This window comes from Podarcis liolepis (assembly GCF_965112155.1).
Source record: "Podarcis liolepis genome assembly, chromosome: 4".
NCBI lineage: Eukaryota > Metazoa > Chordata > Lepidosauria > Squamata > Lacertidae > Podarcis > Podarcis liolepis.
Window position 1 is genome coordinate 65,775,662 of NC_139558.1, and position 8,597 is coordinate 65,784,258.

Genomic DNA, 8,597 nt, shown 5'->3' on the forward strand with positions numbered 1-8,597 from the left:
AATAATAATAATTACAAATGAACCTACAGTGTCAAATTTAACAAATGTTTTAAACTTCATGTACCAGATGTCATAACAAAATCCCAAACATGCAATTGTGCTTAACTTTGAAATGTTCGTTTTATGCTTTCTAACTAAGACACCACACGGCAAAAACAGACTGCCTACAGCCTCCCTCCCAGCTGTAGGGCAGGCAGAGTGGGAGGAGGCAAGCAGAATACTGTATGGAGGCCCCGCGGGAAAGGTGAAAAGTGCTAAAAGTAATTTTTTTAAAAAACTTCCCCACTCTTCCGCCCTCCCCCCAAAGCTCAACTCTGCTCCCCACAAAAGCTCAGCGATTGCTGGTGAGGGAACAGCTGAAAGATGGCCTGTTAGACTTGTGGGGCTGTTAGCGTCTGGGCAATCCTCCCCCCCCCCAATTTCAACAAGTCAGGGCAATTTCCCCCCATTTTCTTTATTTGGGGTCCCCCAAAATAGGGGGCGTCCTATCCATGGGGGCATCCAATATATGGAAAAATATGGTAAAAATGTTTATTTAGATGTGCTTGTCTCCTCTGATTCCACCCCGGCCCCTGGCCTGGCCATTCATCTTCTCTGATGCCCACTGCCCACATTAGTGTGCGGTAGTTTCATTCTGAAAAAAGAAAGGAAGCAGAAAAAGAAAGAATGACACAATAATTGCTACAGTATAGATGGACTGATAGGGATGTGTTTCTTCAACTGTCAGTTGCTGGAGGTGCAGTTTTAGTTCTAGGTAGAAGACATCAGATTCCCAATTTAGAGACGTCTTAAATGTGAAAACAAAGGCTAACTGACCACCATAAAATTGGTTTCTGATTCATCCAGCATTTTGCTTATTTCTCTGACTACCTTTATAAAAGAAGTTTGATTTTAACATTACGTCTCCTTTTTGTCCCCTTCCAACTGTTCTCCATCGCCATTTAAGAGGAGAGCTTGATGGATTGCGTGAGGCAACTTTAAATTCAATTACAGACTGTTCTTCTTGGGATGTTCCTGGGCTTCTTTTGCACAGTACAATGAAGGGCAGCTCTTTGAAGAATTACAGGCGGCAGCTGTCGATGGCTCTCCGTAATAGCCAAACAGTGCTTTATCTGATGGAAAGTCATGTCCCCAAAGCTGGTTGAAATAAAGAGATATGTACTGGGCCTCATTTGCAAATGTGAAAAACACTGTTTGTTCAATCTTGTGTTGTTCCAGGATGAAAGGCATACGCACTGGCTCTTGCATTTGCCTCCCTAGAGTTAAACAAGGGCAACACTTTGCATTGCCTTCCTTCTGTCATAGAATAACAAATCTCCACTTGTTCTCATGAAGCACGAGCGGAAGACCAGGAACAGATGCTGTGTGTAGGCTCCCTAGTTGGGTTTGCACCAGTTTGCAGGGTGCTCTAACGCCATGACAAAGGCCTTTGCTACACGCTATAAAGAGAAAAACAACTGAACCAATTCCGGTTAAAAATTGGCTGCAGTTCAGTGTATACATTCATTTATACAAATCGGATCTAAGGTACATCAGATTGTCTTGCCAGTATTGGACCAAACCTATCCTATTCTGCCTTAACTACATGTTGAGTGAAGAACTACTTTATTTAATCTATCCTGAATTTTACTACATTCAGCTTCATTGGAGTTCTAGTGTTATGAGAGAGAACTTTTCTCTATCCACTTTCTCCAGGCAATGCATAATTTTATAAATGCCTATCACCTCTTAGGGACGTGGGTGGTGCTGTGGGTTAAAGCACAGAGCCTAGAACTTGCCGATCAGAAGGTTGGTGGTTCGAATCCTTGCAACGGGGTGAGCTCCCGTTGCTCGGTCCCAGCTGCTGCCAACCTAGCAGTTCAAAAGCACGTCAAAGTGCAAGTAGATAAATAGGTACCGCTTCGGTGGGAAGGTAAACGGCATTTCCTTGTGCTGCTCTGGTTCACCAGAAGCGGCTTAGTCATACTGGCCACATGACCTGGAAGCTGTATGCCGGCTCCCTCGGCCAATAAAGCGAGATGAGTGCCGTAACCCCAGTCGGCCATGACTAGACCTAATGGTCAGGGGTCCCTTTACCTTTACGTATTACCTCTTACTCTTCTTTTCTCTAAACTAAACAGTCCCAAATGCTGCAACCTTTCCACATAAGGAAGTTGCTACATTTGCTTGATCCTTTTGGTGGCCCTTTTCTGAACTTTCCCCATCTCAACCATCAACTATTCCATTACCGTACTCCCTCTTATTGATTAGCTTTCACACCACACTATCCTAACAAAATCAGATATAACCAAGTGCCACAGAACAACTTGCAAGCAAGCTTTGAGGGAGTTTAATAACAGTGTGTGCCTTTGTTCTGTTAAACCAATTCCTTTCCACCTTATAGTAATCTTATACATGGTCCAACCATCAACCCTTCTAACTCAATATGGTCTATACTGGGGCTGGCAAATCTGTAGCCCTCTAGATATTCTTGGACTCAAGCTAGCATGGTTGGAAGTTATTTTGTTTTTAAGGGTTTGCACATTTCAAGCAGTTCAGGGCCAAATTAGATGTGTGCACTAAATGCACCATCTTTGCATTAAAAGGTTTTTCCCCCAAAGGCAAATAGCATCAGCGGAAAGGGCTGATAAATATTGGGATTACAGCAGATGGTGGAGGAGAAAGGAGAAATTTAACCTTTTAATTCTCTGCTGTGGTGCTGAGGAAAGTGCTCAGCATTGCAAGGAAATTCCCCAATGGTGGAAACTCCTTAGTTAACAGGAATTATTTCTTGATTAGTGCTTTGTTAAATCAACCCAGCTCTCAACTCATCTTAGTGCAGCCACAACAGCCCTGCCTTTGCATATGTTAAAAATGCAATAGCAGGATGTCATAGAATTGTAGATTTGGAAGAGACCATGAGGGTCATCTGGTCCAACCCCTGCAATGAAGTAATCTTTTGCTCAATGTGGGGTTCGAACCCATGACACTGGGATTAAGAGTCTCATGCTCTACCAAGTGAGCTATCTCATTATTTCCTTTTTGCCTTTGTGACATGGCAAGATTGGCTCCCTGCTGAATACCTTCCAGTGTTTTGTCACATCTGTTCTCATTTCACTGAACAGATGCCGCTTTAAGACTCACCTGGAACAGATACGTTGATAAGGAGTATTATGTTTACACAAGGCAGACTTAACTTCCAGTCACTCATAGTCCCAGTTCAGGTGTATTATTGGATCTGGCATGCTGCTGGGTGATTAATACTGCAGAACCCACTCACTCCACAGTCACCTACACCATTTGCAATATTCCCTCATTCCTCCAAGGACTGTAACTGCTTTTGACAGAGCAAAAGTGGTCACCGAATTTCCATGAATTAAAATTCATCACTGAACTGTAGAGATTTTCTGATCGATATTTCCAGGAACGCTCTTAGGTGCCAGGGATGCTCCTTCGTCAACAACAACATCAACATTTTTCATTTGTATACCGTCTTTCTATCTTACAATACTCAAGGCGGTTTACAAGCTGAAGAAACAAAAAATGTACAATCTAAGGCAATATAAAACTGTGATAATAAAACATAACTTTAAAACAAGCAACCTACATCAAAAAAGCAACATTCAACAATCATCCTACAATCGTCCTCTCTGTTGATCTTCCTAGACAAATAGCATTAGTGAGCAAAGGACTTGGCAATAGCATTCTGGGTCGTGTGCAAAGTTCTGTTTCCTCTGCATCCAGTGTGCTCCAACCACTGTTTTCTGTAGCCATGTACATACAACATTAGCCACAATCTACATCCATCCTTTAATTTCTTGAGAGATACTTTGGTCTGATGCATTTCCCCTCGAGTCCGCTTTGATCCAATATGAAAACATTAAGCCAGATGGAGACATCCATGCCCCCTCTCCACCCACTGGTGCGGATGGGTGGTGAGTGACTTGAAAACACACCCAACCTTACAGATGTGTACAACAACATGCAAATACCAATTGACACGCAGTAGGAAAAAACCAACAACCTCTCTGTGCTTTAACCTGGTAACGTGCAAAACCACAATTGCTTCAGCTGATAAGGATGACAGTGTGCATAGCTAATAAACACTGTAATTCAGCAGTCTTGTTAAACAAACACATATGTAAAAAGAATATTTTGTATATGGTTAAAAACTTTGGCAGGATTAGAGTAATGCTTGTAAAAGACAAAATATAAGGGAACAGTTAATAACAGATATAAAAAATTGGGGGGGTGAAGGATAAGTTGAATAAAAAGGGATGGAAAATGGAAACCAAAGAAGGGGGAGGGGGAGACAAGGGATTATGAGAATCCTAAATGTAAAGGTGATTGATATGTTTAAACTGAAACTTGTTATGTAAATTTATATATATAGATGATATAGATATAGATATAGATATATAGATATATATGGGTTTTGTATATGGATTTGGAACTGGAAAGGACAGAGAATAATTGTCAAAGGTGGAATTATGCTGGAACAGCAAGGGTGGCATCCTGTTAAGAGAAACACTTGGATGGTAATAGTAATTGCCATGAACATAACTTTCCCTGCTGGTGGTGATTCACAGAGGAAAAACACCTTCTAAAGCAACATCACTTCCTTCAAGGTTGTGATTTACATTCCTCAGGTGAACTCTCTCACAAATAATGCCGGAAATCAGTATGCATAGGTTTTCACCCACGCTAAAAATTTATATTGTTAATCACAGAATCCAAGCCTTTTCAAAATACACCCATTTGAATTTATATTTTTGGCTCTGCATGTCTATAAATGCGCTATTTAAGGGCAAAGCTAGTTTTGCAAAAGCAGATGCCTCACAGTGTGAGGTGCTAAGGCCCTCGATAGGTTTCAAAGGTTCCTTTAATATTTTATGCTGCAGTAATTTAATATGATCGCTGGACTATGCTGGTGGATGAGACGGTAGACAAAAAGTAGAACATGTGGTGCCTGTTCGTTGCTACTAGTAATGAGGATTTGTATCCAAGGATTTGTATGTTTGCGCGCCATGCCCCCAGAATGCGTGCCATGCCCCTGCGGGTGGCACGCCCCGCCCCCGGGTGCATGCCACGCCACCCCTGCTGTCCGCCCCCGGTAGCGGAGCATGCAGCTTCACCCCTGTTTCTGGAAACTAGAATAGTCCCTGCAAAAACTGAACCTCCCGTAACATGTATTGGTTGATGTTGTTTATCTTCACACCTGCAGGCTAGATGGAGATGAGAGTGCCTCAGAGCATCTGCAAGCACATTTCCCTCACAAATGAGGAATCTCATGTGTCTGGGATTAGGGGACAGCATCTGTTAATTAGTGATATTAGCAGGAGCTGTAAATGCCAGAATTTATATGTCTTTTCAGATTGCTAGCAACTCAGAATATTAGGATTTTTTTAAAAAACTTCTCTATCATTGGTCTAAATAGCCAATATCTTTCAACATATGCAAGAAGAAACTGTTTAATTAGTTGCCACAGAAACTCCACTGCAGATGGTGGGATGGGACTGTATGATTCAAAGGCTCCTCTTGAAAATATTCATGAGCAAAGCTATACAAGCAATCAATAGTCACTAGCCATGATGGCAATGTTCTGCCTCCACTGTTACAGGGTGTAGGTATGGCACAGCATATCAGTTGCTGAGAATCACAATCCTCGGTTCATGCTTGAGGACTTCCCATAAGGATCTGGCTGGCCATTGTGAATTACCGTACTTTTCTCTCTATAACACGCAGATTTTTCCTCCTAAAAAGTAAGGGGAAATGTCTGTGTGTGTTATTGAGCAAATGTGTGGTCCCTGGAGCCGACTGGCCGGAGCGCAGGGGCAAAAATCCGGCAAAACTCCAATCGCTAGCGAGAGGAAGCTGTTGCTTTCCTGCATTCTGCCTCAGGGTTTTACTGCCCACCCGCTTCTGTTTCGGTTGCTGTTTTCTCAAATGGAACAAAGAGCAGGCAAATCCCCTCCCCTCCAGGCAAGCAGAGGGGAAAGGAAAGGATCACGTCCTTCCTTCTAATTCCACTCCGTGCTCTGGTGCTGTTGCGTCCAGGGAAGCATTTTAGGGACTCGCAGGCAGCCAGAAAACATGCAGGTGGGAGAGGGGGGGGCTGGCTTGGGTGGCTGGGTGAGGGAAAACTTTTGCCTTTCTTTCCTCCCTCCCGTTAAACCCCTCTCCTGCATTCTTAGCCAGCTGCTTCTCTGCACACCCCTCTTGTGCTCCTTGTCCCTTCTGTGTTTTTCCTTCCCTCCCCACTTAAAACGTGGTTTGTCTGTGCTCACGTGTGAGTCACATGACCTGTGCAAGATCGTAGAGCCCCAAAGACATGATTTTTCAGGACTGTGCTCTCACGGCATCCAAAAATGGCCCCAAATGGCTGCTGTGCTCTTGCAGAGAAAAATGAGATATCCCAGTTTTTCTGGGACACTTGTGGGACATGGCATCACTAACACATAGGCCTACTGAGGGATGGCCCAAAACATTGTGGTGCCTGAGGAAGAGCAGCAATTCAGCTTCCCACCCCTGTGAGGTCCAAGTATCCCAGGCCAGCAAAGTTATTTGGGCACCTGAAAATTCTGCAAACACTTTCCCGCCTCCGGAAGGATGGGAGAGACAGAAACACAGACCAGTATAATGAAGAACATCATACAAACAACACCAAAACACTTGGCAACGTTTTAAATGTCAATTTAATCTTACTAGTTGAAATTAATTGGAGTGTATGATTTAGTAATGTTCCATAAGCTGATATACTCTACCTTTCTTATCCAAATGTTACCTTTGTATTATTCTAATGCTTAAAAAATGCAACTGTAAAGTGAGTGCATCTCTATAGTGGTCCACAGCTGCAGCCTTCAGCTAGTTACAGGCACCTGGACTTGGAAGTTTTCAACAGGACCTTGTATGACCGTTGGAACAACTCTGGAAATACGAAGTGGGGTGCCAATGCAGATGACTGTGTTCAGGCTGGGCATCTGCCTTTGTGGTGTGAGAAGAGCAGCTGTTTAGAAGTGCATTTAGACTTGTTCCATTTTGATAATGAGTAACATTGTGATAATGAGCATTGCAGATACCTCCAAGGCCTCAAAATGTGGAATGTGATGTGCTGGCAAATTAGTGAGTCGCCCGCCAACTCAGATGCCTGAAAGCATCAAGCAGCTGACATCAAACAGATGTGCTTAGGAAGTGGACAAATGGAATTTAGACCCACTTGCCAGCCTCAGATGGCGAGTTTGTAGGAAAGTCCTCTAAATAAATGCACACCATCCAAACAAATGGACCACGTTGGCACCTTGTTTAGGGAACACAGGAAGCTCTCTTATCAAGCTCAATTCATCTAGCTCAGGTTGTCTACACTGACTGGCAGCAACGATTTAGGGCTTCAGAGAGGGGTCTCTCTCAGCTCAACCTGGAGTTGCTAGAAATTGAACCTTGAGACATTTTGCATGCTAAGCATGTGGTCCATCCCTGAGCCAGAGTCCTTCCACTTCGTTTGCAGTTTCCTGGTCTCCAACCCAGTTGTTTATATATGGCATGGGACTCTGTGTTGCCAACCCACATGTTCTAGTCTTGTTTGTATACACTCTTGCAACTGCAGAAGCTAATGAGTAAAAACAACAGGTTCCTGCCGTCAGCCAGCTTTAGCCAGGATGTTTATTGAGAGAGTTTCCAAGTGCTTGGCTTTTAAAAGAGTTGAGAGCTCTTGGCTGCTCTGTGCTGCTTGTACATTTCTCATCAGCGGATGAGATGTTCCATCAGTGGTGGAGAAAGTGCCAGCTGCAAACATACCTAGACCCTTTTCAGTCTGGCTTGAAGATTGGGTCCAGCAGCAAGGCACAGCCTGGGTTGCCTTGACTGATGATCCTTTTGGGAACAGAGACAGGGAGACATCTGTCCTGTTGGTTTGCCTTGATCTCTCAGAGGCATTCAGCACCATTTACCGTGGTGTCATTCTGGAGCAGCTCTGTGCATTGGGAACTGGGGACACTGTGTCGCAGGAGTTCCTGCAGGAGGTCACTGCTGCAGAGTAGCATTGGGGACCTTCTGCCTTGTCTCCATGGCACTTGCACTTTAAGGTCCCATGTGGTTCTATCTTGTCCCCCATGTTGTTTAACATCTATATGAAACTGCCGGAAGTTGTCCTCAGGGGAATTTGAGAGTGGTGTCCTGAATATGCTGATGATACTCTGCTCGCTCACTCTTCTAGTACAGTAGTTCTAGTCAGTTCTCCTCTGAGGGCTGGGGGGTGGAATGCTTTGCTAGGGCCCGGGGAAAGTTCACCACCTCCCCTTCCTTGTATACTAACTTACAGCATTTTAATCTTGCTTTTCAGACAATTGTCATCTTGCAAAATAACTCAGATCAAGAATAAAAAGGCCTTGCAGTCAGGCTTACAAACAGAAAGTCAAAACACAAAAGGGAGTGGAATAAAAAGACTGAGGAGTAAAACCCTCAACCTTTATTCAAGGCCAGAACTGAGTGCTGAGCTAAAAGGATTTCTACTCAATTCAGGCCAGGCTGATCATTCCTTTTTGATGTTTTGGTTTTAGTAGCAGTTGGTGACTCATGTTCCTTTGACCGATGGATGGGGTTAGACTAGGCTTTCTCCCTCC